Genomic DNA, 13,765 nt, shown 5'->3' with positions numbered 1-13,765 from the left:
TTACCATAAAAGAAAGAACAGTAGTTATTTAGGAATTGCCTTAAGCATGAACTAAAAACAAGCAAGACTTCATGAACAATTTTAAGAGAAGACACCACTGGCCATGGGGTTAAAAGTAAATTATAGAGTAATAATTGCTAGTGCCTTCAAGTAGAATTCTTCTTATTCCAGAGCTAAACACAGGAATTCAAAGCCTGAATAGAAGCCCACTTTTATACTAGGACAGAATGAGTACAAAATCTATTTCATACAATAAAATGATTTTTGATGGTAAGCAGGAGAGAAGGACCCAATAGCTTCAAAGACTCTACTTAGAAAAATAAAGAAATGTTTAACTCAAGATGAAATATTAAATGACATAAAATTGAAGTAAATATGGGAAATGGAGAAATTATCTGTGATAATTTAGACAATTTAAGATTTTCAGGTACTATAGGTTATTAAATTTAATTTCCTTTGGTAATCATGACTAGATTCTTCAAGAAAAACTTCAAATAGTATCTTTCATTGAAATGTTTTGTTTTTTAGTGTTTTAGTAAAACAGAACTTCGAGATTAATCTTAAGGGATTTCTAGCATTCCATATATACCTAAAAGATATAACCCATGTATTCATAACAAAGCTATGAATATATCCTTAAATAGGACAAAAATACACTAGTGAAGTAGTGTATGCTTATGTTCCTTTTTTCTGAAATACTGTTTCAAATATAATATTCAGAAAAAAATATATTACACATAGCCTAGGTCAAGATATTTTGCTCCATGAGGATGAACAACAAAATGTGCTCCTTCAGGTCGCAAAACATCCAAAGCTGGTCATGTAATTTTAGCAGCTCAGAAAAAAATCTAAGAAATAATAGCCTCTTTCCCTTACAGTGAAAATCAATATTAAATCAAATACCCACCAACAATTATTTCAGGACCCAGATCAGCTGGTAATATTATTTTCATACTCTATCTAAGAATAGGACTAGCATAACAAAATATGTATTCTAGCATATTTTAAAAACTTATCCTACCAATATATGCTCACTTCTGTAAGATGAAATATTTATGCATGCACTCTGTCATAGAGTTGACAAAACATGGAGTATGGTGGCAGGGAGATCATTTCCACACACTCATTCTGCATTAATGCTTCAGACATGCAGTGATTAGTGGAAGGGGATCAACCTATTTCTATGAATTAACCTTAATTTTTGACAGTTACATGAACAATGTTTGTTTCTTCTTTTTTTTTTACTCCACTTAACCAAATGAAGTAGCAGATACTTGTATTTTCCCAGACTGTTAACCATCATATCCCCTTCCTCTTTCTTCCTCCCACAGATGTATTCTGAGATTATCTGCTAACAATAAGTAACTAGCCATTTAGTATCTTAGGAGCTGGTCATAATCCATTTTAAATATATGACAGGGAGATTTGGTTAAACAGATTGTTTGATCTGATAATGAATCAAGTGACTCATCCTCTGAAGGAACTAAAGATACACTACAAGAACCTCACACAACCCTTTTAACATATGTTCATAGACAAGGAAAAGTAATCATGTTATATTAAGAATCTATGCAAGCCATTCTTATTGACAATAACATATTTACAGAAGTGAGAAATTAAAAGTTTCAAAAGTTTAATGGATGCCTTTATTAATTTGGGAGCAAGATGGAGTTAAAAATAATATACTCTTTTGGGGGATGCATTTTCTTTTTAATAGCATGCTTTTAAAGCTTTCTCATTCAAATTGTTTATATCATTTTACTAAACTGATTTGTGAATATGTGATGGCTGGGAAGAGTAGAACAAAATAACAGGGTAAGAAGACCTCATCCCTGTCCCATCCAGCTCTTAGCTTAGTTTGGTTTTAGTATAGTTTTTAATATTTTAACTCTGAGTTGCTTTAATCTTTTAACCCTTTAACTATTGTTTACTTGTTTTATAACTAGCCCAGAGTCACCTTGCAGGGAAGATGGACTGCATAAAACTTAAACAAACAAACAAACAAACAAACAAACGAGTAATACATGTGTCCCTTTTGGACTATTCATTTATTTCTATGAAAATTGATTAATGCCATTCTCTTTGAAGGTTGTTTGTCTCACTACAATTTGGTAACCTGAAACATTTCTATCAATGTTATCCCATTCCAAAGGCCTGTCTAGAATTCAAGATATGAGGAACAGATAACATCTCCTTCCCTTTCTATGGTGTAGTGGTGATGTCACTGAAGTGCTTTAACAGAATAACAGAGTTGGAAGAGACCTTGGAGGGCTTCTAGTCCAATTTGCTGCTCAAGCAAGAGACTATATACCATTTCAAACAAATGGTTAGTCAATGTCTTTTTAAAAACCGCCAGTGTTAGCACACCCACAGTTTCTGAAGGCAAACTGTTCCACTGATTAATTGTACTAACATATTCTCCTTTTTTAGGTTGGTTTTCTCCTTGATTAGTTTCTATCCATTGTTTCTTGTTCAGATGCTTTGGACTGCCCATTCTTTGTGGCAGCCCTTTAGATATTGGAAAACTGCTATCATGTCATCCCTTCTTTTCATTAAACTAGACATACCCAGTTCCTGCAACTATTATTTATATGTTTAGCCCCTAATTCCCTAATTCTTTGTTGCTCTCTCTTCCCTCTTTCTAGAGTCTTAGCATCTTTTTATATTGTGATGACCAAAACTGAATGCAATATTCCAAGTGTGGTCTTACCAAGGCATTTTAAAGTGGTACTAACACTTCATGTGATGTTGATTCTATCCTTCTCTTAATGCATCTTAGGACTGAGTGCCAGTGTTTCTCTCCTTAAAAAGTTTTCCTCTGCAGACAATTAGTTTGTACTCCTGAAAGACCAGCTTTGATGATGTCACTGCAGGACATCATACTCTTTGCTATAGCAACAGCCAGGGAGTGTTTTTTTGACAAATATATTGGTGGCCTGTCACTTGGGCATCTGGAAAGATGGCACAGAACACTTTTTTGTTTTTTTAAAAATTATCCTGCTTTTACTATTTTTAAAATAACCCAAGGCAACAAACATACCAAATAATCCTTCCTCCAATTTTCTTCTCAACAATCCTCTTATGTGAGATGGATTGAGAGATAGTGAGTGGCCCAAACTCACCCAGCTGATTTTCATGCCTAAAGTGGGACTAGAACTCACAGTTTCTTGGTTTCTAATCTGATATCTTAACCACTAGATCAAACTGGCTTTTATTTATTATTTTTTCAATATCAACACAATTACATTTGCTTCTGGTGAAAGTTCACACTACAGGTCTTAAGGAGAGCAATTAGCGTTTGTTTTTTCCATCTGATGGGAATGAAAATATGGGGAAAATAAAGCCACTAATAAGCTGCACCTTAATTTGCCACATATTGAATTGTCAGGACAGCACTATTCACCTGCAGAATAGAGATCAGCTATGGCAGGGGTCTTCAAATTTGGCCATTTTATCACTTGTGGACTTCAACTGCCAGAATTCCTCAGTCAGCATGCCATGGGCTAAAATCAAATTGCAGGCATATAATCTGAACTACCTTAATGGTTTGAGGAAATCCTGTTAAACCAATTGTTGGGATAATCTCTTAGAAACAGGAGAAGTTGCTTATTGCTGCTTATGTGTAAAAATATTTATGGGAACATATTTTCTGGCAGAAGGAAGATAGAACTTGGCCAAAATAGAAGGAATTAGAATGTTTGCAGAGAAGATGAATGGAACAGACAATTATCTAGTGGTAGTTTTGTTCTGGTTTTTTTTTAAATGAGAAATGATATTAGTTCTAAAACCTCATGTGATTTGAAATATTTAGTCATTTATCAGAGTGGCAGCTTTATCATTATCAGAGTAGCAGCTTTATGAATCTCTGAGAAGATGCTATCACAGAGGGCAGATGTCATGAAGGTACCTTACTTTGCTTGATTTTACTGAATGGGCAAAAATGATCAGAAATAAAAAATATCTTACCTCTCAAATAACCAGCCCTACACCACGAAGGGATTTATACTGGTAACCAGAACTTTGACTGCAACCAGGAGCCAACCGCAACCAGTGAAGCACTGGTGACATATAGGGTCATTCTGGACAACCTATAGCTTCCAATAATTCAGATTTGTTTGAAGTTGATAGAAGAAATGAGTTGGAAAATTTTGCTTAAATTACAAATTATGGAAATGGTAAATCATAATACCAGTGTCTCACTGAATTCAAACCTTTGGGCATTTTTCTTTTTTTGATATGTGCCACTCTACTATACTGAGGCCAGACTTCCTTTTAAAAAAATATGACCACCCATTGCTCCCATAAAAAAAAAGGAAAGTACTTACAATCCACAGAGCTTTGCCAGCATTCTGTTTCCCATATATTTTCATCTAGCAGTCATTTTTTGGCATTATTTCATAAACCTTCTGGGCTCTTAGAAAAATGCTAAGTATTATGAAGGAAAAACAAATGGATATAATATGTGTTGTCCAAAGTGAATATGAAAATCAGAACGTATATAAACATATTATTGGAAATACATACATGTAATACTCATATTCATACAGTTAGACTTTAAATTGATTATGTTACTCTTGCTATGTGGCCATGGTAAGCTTTGGCCACATAGCAAGAGTAACATAATCAATTTAAAGTCTAACTGTATGAATATGAGTATTACATGTATGTATTTCCAATAATATGTTTATATACGTTCTGATTTTCATATTCACTTTGGACAACACATATTATATCCATTTGTTTTTCCTTCATAATACTTAGCATTTCTCTAAGAGCCCAGAAGGTTTATGAAATAATGCCATATATTCTTTTTTTCCATATATCTTGGACAACTTTCTATTATATGAACAGCAGATACTACATGAGATATTCTCATCCCCATTCAAAATACTATGCCAAAATGTAGTTTGTGATGGGTTTGATCCAGATGCTGTCTAAATCCATTGTTCTTTGTTAACAATAGTTTATGCCTTATTATGATTAATAAACCATGTCAGTTGTGATTCATACACAAGCAAATGACAGCTTAACATAATGTTTGAATTTCTATTTTTCTTATAAGATAGGAATGATTCAGTGCATAATATTTGATCCAACTTTAAAAAGAAATGCAAGTTTTGTCGTTGTCATCATCATCATCATCATCATCATCATCATCATCATCATCACCATCATCATTATCATCATCGTCATCCTGAATCAATCTACAGGCATCTGCATTGAAAGTTATAGATCATAATCTTTCAATGCTGGTTTTGATTGGAAATAAAAAACATCTATCTACCAATTTGCAAGTCCTATATGGATACTAATATATTTCAAAACAACATTTGAAATTTGAGGGAAATGGTATTATTTAAAAAACAAAGCTAACATGTTGGTGTCTTAACTGAACTGTGACTTCAATGACACTACTGTTCAAGTCTACTGGCTATAAGTGGCAGTGGGACATCCATAATTATAGTTTTATTCTGTTTTCCCTCTCTGTTTATTTTTCTGCCTGTTCTTTATCTATTCATATTGCTAATTTGAGGGTCATTTCTGTCCAGTATAAACACACTCTCCAAAGGTGACAGGGATTGGAAGGTGCTCATTCTTGCTCCATATTCTGAGGTATAATGGTTTCATGGATTTAGACTGATTCAAGAAGATTAATACCTAAAACTTTCTCATATGAATGACTTTCATATTAGCAAAATTATTAACCAATTACAGGACAATAAGGGTATTAAGTATATCTGGAACCAGGAAGACTATATCATTATATATTAATATGAAAACAAGCACAAAATTTACTACAGCTACTTTCTCAAGTATTGGATTGCAGTCATGCACGTGTGTTTTGTTACCAATGAATAAAACAGATTTCATTTTATGTGATACAATATCATAGAAGAAGCTACTGCAATCAACTTTCAAAAAGACATTGCTTCACGTCATATTGATCAAATCAGTTGCTCCTTTTTACTTTGTTATTTAATGCACATTACTGAACTCCAGCTATTGCAACGTATTGAGAAATTATGTGTGTCTAATAATCTGTATCAGAAGGATTGTGATCGCAACCACATGCTGTTATGGATTGGTTCCATCTCATTCAGTTTATCAGTGATACGTAATGTAAGCTGGGAATGGTGTTTGCATTACTAATATGATTCAGTCCTAGCTCCTTTATATTTTGCTTTGTTTTTGCTTTTATAGACTTTGAAAAAATAAAATCTGCAAAGCTTCAAAGGCTATAAGGTTCACTTTGAAGAAGAAAATTAAATAAAAAATGTAAACAAAGTGTAATTGGGTAAACATCTAAAAATGTCACAATGAAGCATCTGCACTGAGTTCAGGAAAGGAAAATGCTTTATGTGGAGATCCCTATAATAAGTGAAGTATAACTTTTCTATCATCCTGTCAATAGATACCAGAATATTATTTTCATATCAAGAAATTTACCTTTCGTAATATTAAGAACAAATAACTTAATCAGCATTAAGTTCATGCAGAAGCAAGATTCATCCTGCATTCAACATGACATACTGGTATTATCATTCTTTAGAATGCCTTGCTTTTACTAGTAAGAGATCCTTTTCACCTTTATATAAAGGCAGATCAGTCAAATCAATCCTGCACTCAGTGAGATGACAGATCACAGCATGACTGCCCTTACAGAAAAGTTTTAAGTAAAACTTTTCATGTTGGTTATAATTTTATTTTTGTAAAGTTCACGTGTGTTATCAAATTCCATATATTTATGTGAAATATTATTTTACTCTTTGTCATATGATTTGGTGGTCTAAATAAAAATGACAGTGTAGCATGTTATTGGTAGTTGAGATAGGCTGATGATCTTATTGGAAAAATTAATGTGATGCTATTGTTTTTCAATTATTTGGTTTGTGCATTAACCTGCTTTCCACCCTTTTCCACTCATGGTTTGTGTCTGGAGGTGATTTTGCACATAATACATTCAACTATTGTTTTCAGGGAACATAGAAAAATAATGTAGCCCCAATTGTCATCTTTTAAAAAATTACATGTATATACAGCAGTCACTATACCAGAAATCTGGTAAATGTGTCGTAGAAATACTCTTTTCTGGAGTAGAAGATAAAAATCTGTTTTCGGGATCAGTTAATTAATTATTCAGTGTGTTATCCTGCAGCATCATTGTGTTATAACACATCCAGTATCATTTGTGTTATAATACATCCAGCATCATTGTGTTTTTTTTCTAGATGTCTACTGTATATTCATATTGCAGTTACTAAGCTACATAGCTACAACTGCAAACAATAAATAAGAATATTGTATAATATAGCCTTATACTGATTTTTATTATAATTTAAAACTAATAATCAGAAATAACCCTGCTTAAAATCAAATGGTATAATATGTGAGAAGGATATTGTTTTCTGCTTGATATTTTGTCTGGTATTAATCCCTACTTATCTGGGTGTCGGGTCCTGGAGAGGATGTGTTCTGATCTTTATTCTTAGCTTTTTTATTGTCTGTTTTGAATGGTGTGTAAATGTGGTTTATCTGTTAATGGCTGATTTGTCTAAATGCCAAGTTTAGTTTAGGATGCTCACTGATGAATCTATAGTTGAGTGTGTGTTGTGATATTAAGGAATTGTCATCATGTCCTCTAGTTGATATTCATGGCCGTACGTTGTTAGTCTTCTGTCTGTCCTATTTAGTGGCTGTTGCAGTTCTTACACTGTATGTTATAAATGATTCCTGTTTTTTTCTTGGACTACTGGGTCTTTTGGTTTACTTAAGATGCCTTGGAAAGCTTTAGTTGGTTTCTGTACTATGGTGATGCCATGAAGTTGTAATAATCTGTCATTTGTTTCTGAAATGTTTTGACAAATGGCAGTGTTATCCTTTTCCTAGCTTGTGCTGTTTGTGTTGTAGTGGTCAGGTACTTTTTGGTAAAGTTGGGTATATATTTTGTTGGAAGATATTATATAGGTGGTTTGTTTCCTTTTTCTAGTGTTCTGAGTTGCTGCAGTCTGTTTGTACTCATCAGAATAATGGGAAGGTGAGTTGTAGATTACAACAAGTGTTACTGTTTGTTATTAAGAATGACCAAGTAGAGTTTATTAAAACTAGGCAAGCAGCAAGCAATATTATTTAAGTGATAAACCTAAAATTGGTTTAACATGAGCCAATAAAAATGAAAGATCAATTTGTAATCATATGGTTAGATGCTGAAAAACATTTTGGCAAAATATAAAGGCAGCACATGTTTGCTGTATTAAATAGGTTTGGATTTCCTTTGAAATTTATAAAATGGATCAAATATACGAGTTGCTCACATCCAAAGTAGTTTATTTTCTGCTAGCTTTCATTATTTAGAGGAATTACACAAGGTCCACTTTCACCCTTTTTGATACATGTGTGTTCCCACGTTTTGCTTATCAGCAAAACTAGCACAAAATCTTGGTTTGGTTTTATATGGAACAGCCAACAGGAAGCTTTAACTAAATATACTATAGGCTGATAAATGCTTTAACCTTCTCTACACATTAAAAAAATCAAGTTTATTTTATTTTTTTGGTCAAAGAAAACATGAACCATTTTAAAATTTGGTAACCTCTGCTCAAACAAACTAATTCATGGTAATTGCTAACTGTAACATTCTATGAGGGAAATAAGTAAATGTCAGCCTTCATCTTATGAAACTATTTTTACTTAAGTGACTAGTAAAGTGAAAATGTAGCCTTTTTATTGAGGCAGAAGGATGGAATACACTTACAGATATTCTTAAAATTGCAATATATTGGAATGATTTTAAATATTTTCCTTCCTTCTTTTTCCTCTTCCTCCCTAGTGAATAAGTGCTCTGTATAACTACAATTTCTAAACATCAAAGGGTCTAATGTTATTCCAGTAAAATTTAAGATTATAACCACCATCACCTAGCAAGTATATGCCAGATTCTTGACCTCTACAGGGGTGTCTTGGGGCATGCCATAGTTAAACACAGTGAATTGTGCAGTTAAAAGCCAGTGAACAAATATTCAATGCTGTTAGAATTGGAACCACATGCTGGTTAATATAACAAAGGTGAGCCTATCTTAAGAGAGTGTGGACATGTTTAAATTTTTTTTATCCATATTCTCAAGACTTCTCTACTTTTTCTTCAATTGAAATTCTTCTCCTTAATTCACACTCAGTTGTATCACTTCACACTGACTGGCTAGGACATTGTGTTGCCCATATTGCAGAAGAATTAAATCTGAAACTTGCTATGTTCTTTCCAAATGTTCAAATGTTATGATGAGTCATCCAAGAGTTTCATATAGTAACCTAATCATAAGTTTGTATACCTCCAGGAGAAAGTGAGTTCAGGAAGGGTTTAACAACAGTCAGTTGAGCCAAAATGTGTTTGAACACAGCCCCATTTTAATGGTTGTTTATGACTTTATGGAAAATTCAGTCATATTTAATTGCCTTGAGAGATTCCCCACCAAACACAACTTTTTTATTTTAATGTAAAGTAATACATGTTGTTTCTAGAAAGTTCCAACTGTCCCCCCCCAAAAGGACACCAGTTTCTTGTTTATTGGAACAAGAACTGAATGTAGCATAAGTATAGAACTGACTTTTCTTCTCAAGAGAAAGCTGGATGGAATTGAGCTCTGAATGGTTTATTTGATTTCCTTCTGTAAACATGAAGGGGTCAGTAGATATCTCACAGACTTTTCTTTTACAAAACATATATATAACTACGTTACTGGTGAGAAGTCCTATGATTTTTTTTGAAACATACCTGTTATAGATTATAAACTCTGAGGGTCATAGAGTGATGTATTTGATATGCCACTGAATTCTTGCACACCTTATGGCGCCAAACAAAAAATAGTATTAATATTTAAACAGCATCATTTTAGAAGCCTTGTAATTTGAAGTTCGGCTTTTTAACAAGTCTGCAGGAGTAGGGTGAAGACACTGAGACAATGTGAAAATGTCAAAGTAGTAGGAAAGGGAGGAGAAAAGACCATTAATTCCATTCTTTGTAACTTCCCATACTATGGCAAGACGAGAGTTGAATTAATACTCTTTGTTTATATCCTTTTCTTAGTGAAGACCACCAATGCACTGGAGTTTTTGTCAACTTTATAAATAAAGTTTTGGCATCAGAAAATGTTTTCTTTGTCACATGGTTTCAAACAAGATTGTACAATCCAGTGACTGAATACTGACCATTCACAAACAGGAAGCATGTAATTTTCCTTTCTATTAAATAATGGTTTAAAAGTAATCCACAACTTGAATTAATACCACACTTTTTGTGCTATTGACCTTTCATTCCCCTTAACAATTCTCTTATCCTCTTAATCTGTAAGTTGTTTCTTTCATTTGCTTCTTTTTGCATCATACTTACATGATTTGATTGCATTTTATTGTCAAATGGAAGTACAAGGCCTGAAAATTACAGCTATATAAATTTTGCTATTAGTAAAATGTGCCGTGCTGTTGTATTAGATTTTTGGTTCTATATATTGTTATACTTTCTCAACAGTACTAAAAAGACTGAGGAAACATAAAGTAAAAAGCCCTGATAATTAGTCACAGGCAATTTAGCATCAGGAATGGGTGGCTATGTTGACTTCTGAAATGGGTGAGAGAGCTCTGAAACTAAAAGAAAAAAAAGGTCATGTTTATGGAAGCTTTTGTGTTTTGTTCTTAAATTTTCAGTATCATTCCTAGAGACTAGTATATTAAAATGTGGCTGTTGGCAAAATATATTAGACAGATAGCTTTTCTAATCCAAATCAAAATCCAAAATCACTCATGGCTTTAGTTTTTATTTTATATATTGGAAAACAATATTAGAAAGATCATATTGCTAAATTGTTATAAAACTTGAAGGATGGAATATACCTGGCCTGTCAGCTACCATGAAGAATTGCTTAAAATATGGTTCAGATATATGAAACTGAACAAAATTTTATCAGCAGTTGCAATAGAAGTTCTTGATAGAAACATGAAAATGGATTTCATTTTAAATGCATAGATCTTTTTAACCTGGTGAACTATTGCATTGGATGACGAACTAAAACTTAATCCAGGCATGGTAGTTAATGCCTTAGAATTGGGAGAGAGCTTGGAATCCAATATATAATTTGTTTTATGAGCTTTTCTTCTATATTCTGAATTTTGTTCAGTGTGGCAAATATTCCTACATTTGGCATTATGCTTTACTACAACAAAAAAAGCATATAAAAGACAGATACATTTATTATCATATATACATTTATATACCATAATCCTCAGATGCATTTGCTTTTACTTTCTTTCTGTAGTGAATGTAATGTGGACTGATATAAAAGCTGCTCATGAGGAGTCAATAAAGATCTGGATGAAGATTGCTTTCTGAAAAATATACATTTCTATGTTTATTTTATATTCAATGTCTGTAACATAAATAAAAGTAGCCATAACTATTCAGTACAAGCCTATTTTTCAAGGATTCCTCTCAGCTAAACTGGCAATACAAACAAGTAATTTTTCAAAAACTTTTTTTTTGCATAAAACAATATATCAACAATTACCTCATTTTTTTAATTACAGTAAGGGATTTGAAATTTGAAAATTCTGTTAGAAAGTTTGAAAAGACTTTATCATAGTATATATTACAAGGGAACGAGGGAGAAACATAAACAGCATGCCTTCTGCACCTTCAGTGTCTATACTGAGATTTAGGAAGTCCTAACTGTTCTTTAATCAAGTGAAAATTAAGTGTTAGATTTAATGGAGAACACAGAGGCTGCTGTAAGTGACCCTAATAGAACTGTGCTGTAGGTAGAGCATGCAGTTAATTGTACTTTGAGATACAGAGAACTAAAAAAGGGTTTTGTGATTGCTGATAGTATACAATAAATCTCTAAATTCTTTCCCCATCATGTTGAGGTAGCTCAGTTACAGGCTCTGCCACCTTGCATGCTAAATAGTAGAAAGTATGGGCTTTTAGAACTAAGCCATAAGTTTGGGCAGTAGGCATAATAGTTTTTTAAAAAATCTAATTTTGTTTATATAACTTCAGAAAATAGGTGCTTCTGCCATTTCATTTAAGGTCTGGAAAAATGAATAATAAAAGTGGGCAGAAAGAAGATACAAACAAAATGCAGGAGGGAGGCAAGAATCTTTTTGTCATAATTGCTCTAAAGTAATAATTTTTTTAAAGGACTGTTCTCATTTACATCTAAATATCACTTACAATGAAGGACATGCTGTCCAATACACTTTGGTTTATATTTTACAATAATGCGGAAATTTAATTTTTCAAAATGAAAAACCCATATGGCCCATAAATGATCAGAGTTTATGCTATGCCAGACAACTGATAGGTTATCCATATGTACATATATAAATGGAATGGATATTTCCAAAAATGTTATCTGAAAGCAACCCCTCAATGGATCATGAAAATCAGAGATAATGAATTCTTTCATATTTGATCATTCTATTCCAACATTGCCCAGTACTGTATATTTTCTTCTTGTTCTTGTATTTATTAGGCTGTTCTTTTACATTTTGGTTGGTTCTAATTAAACGTTGACTGACTGTAGATTTTGGATGTTCTGGACTTCCAATACATATTTCCCATAAATAAGTCCTCTTTTGGCTGTTCCAACCCAATGAAGAGAGAAAAATGACAACCACTAGAGCCAAAAATATAATTAAAAGCTATCAAAAATTGACATAATTATTCACTTTTGAGGAAGGTCATTTCAATAGAGTCCTTTTTTCCCCAGATAAAACTACTAACACACAAAATTGGAACTGAAAATTATTGAGAGAAAATAGATACAAATCTTATATTTGCAGATCATTATTCTTTCTAGTTAAGAATATTAAGGCTGTATTATATTCTATTCGTGTCTTCCAATCATGTCTGCTTTTTGGCCATGAAAACCTGAATTCCCACACAAAAGCCAGAGTCCAGCGTGGGATAATGAATATATCAACATTACGAGCTAATGTGGTATAATGATTAGAGTGTTGGACTAGGACTAGGAGACCCAGATTATAGTTCACGTTCGTCATGGATGCTCACTCCAAATTATATTTTCCTGGGATTGTGTAACCCCAATAAAATATGCAGATTTTTAAAAGAGGTTCATTAAGTATGGGATGCCCCTCAAATTTATTTCTGGATTACTTCTGAAGTTTCAGCTCTGAAGCACTGCACAGCCCTATTCAAGAAGCAATCTTATCAGTATTTTTCTTTTTTCCCCATTGGTGTTCCTGGAAGGATATAACAGGCAATAGAAAGAAAGCAGAGCTGTTAACTCATTCTTTGCATCAGTCTCCACGCAAAAAGAAATTATAATTCAACTTACCAAACACATAACTGTAAAAGACAGACTAGAAATAAAAATTAAAATAAGCAAGAAAATGGTAAGAGAACACCTGTCTGATCTTGATGAATATAAATCACTGGGACCTAATGGATTACATCCCAGAATTCTAAAGAAGCTGTCAGATATTTCTCAGAACCACTGTACCATATCTTTAAAAAAATCCTGGAGCACTGGGGAATTACCAGAGGATTGGAAAAGAGCTGATGTGGCTCCCATCTTCAAAAAAGGAGAGAAAAACAGACCCAGGAAACTACAAACCAATCAGCCTAACATCAATACCTGGGAAGATACTGGAAAAAATAATTAAAAACCCAGATCTGTGAATATCTAGAAAGAAATAAAATTATAACTAGTAGCCAGCATTGATTTGTTAAAAACAGATTATCCAAACCAATCTT

This window comes from Protobothrops mucrosquamatus, unplaced genomic scaffold (genome assembly GCF_001527695.2).
Source record: "Protobothrops mucrosquamatus isolate PMUCROS unplaced genomic scaffold, P.Mucros_1.0 scaffold1790, whole genome shotgun sequence".
Lineage (NCBI taxonomy): Eukaryota > Metazoa > Chordata > Lepidosauria > Squamata > Viperidae > Protobothrops > Protobothrops mucrosquamatus.
Note: the sequence above shows the minus strand (reverse complement) of the source record.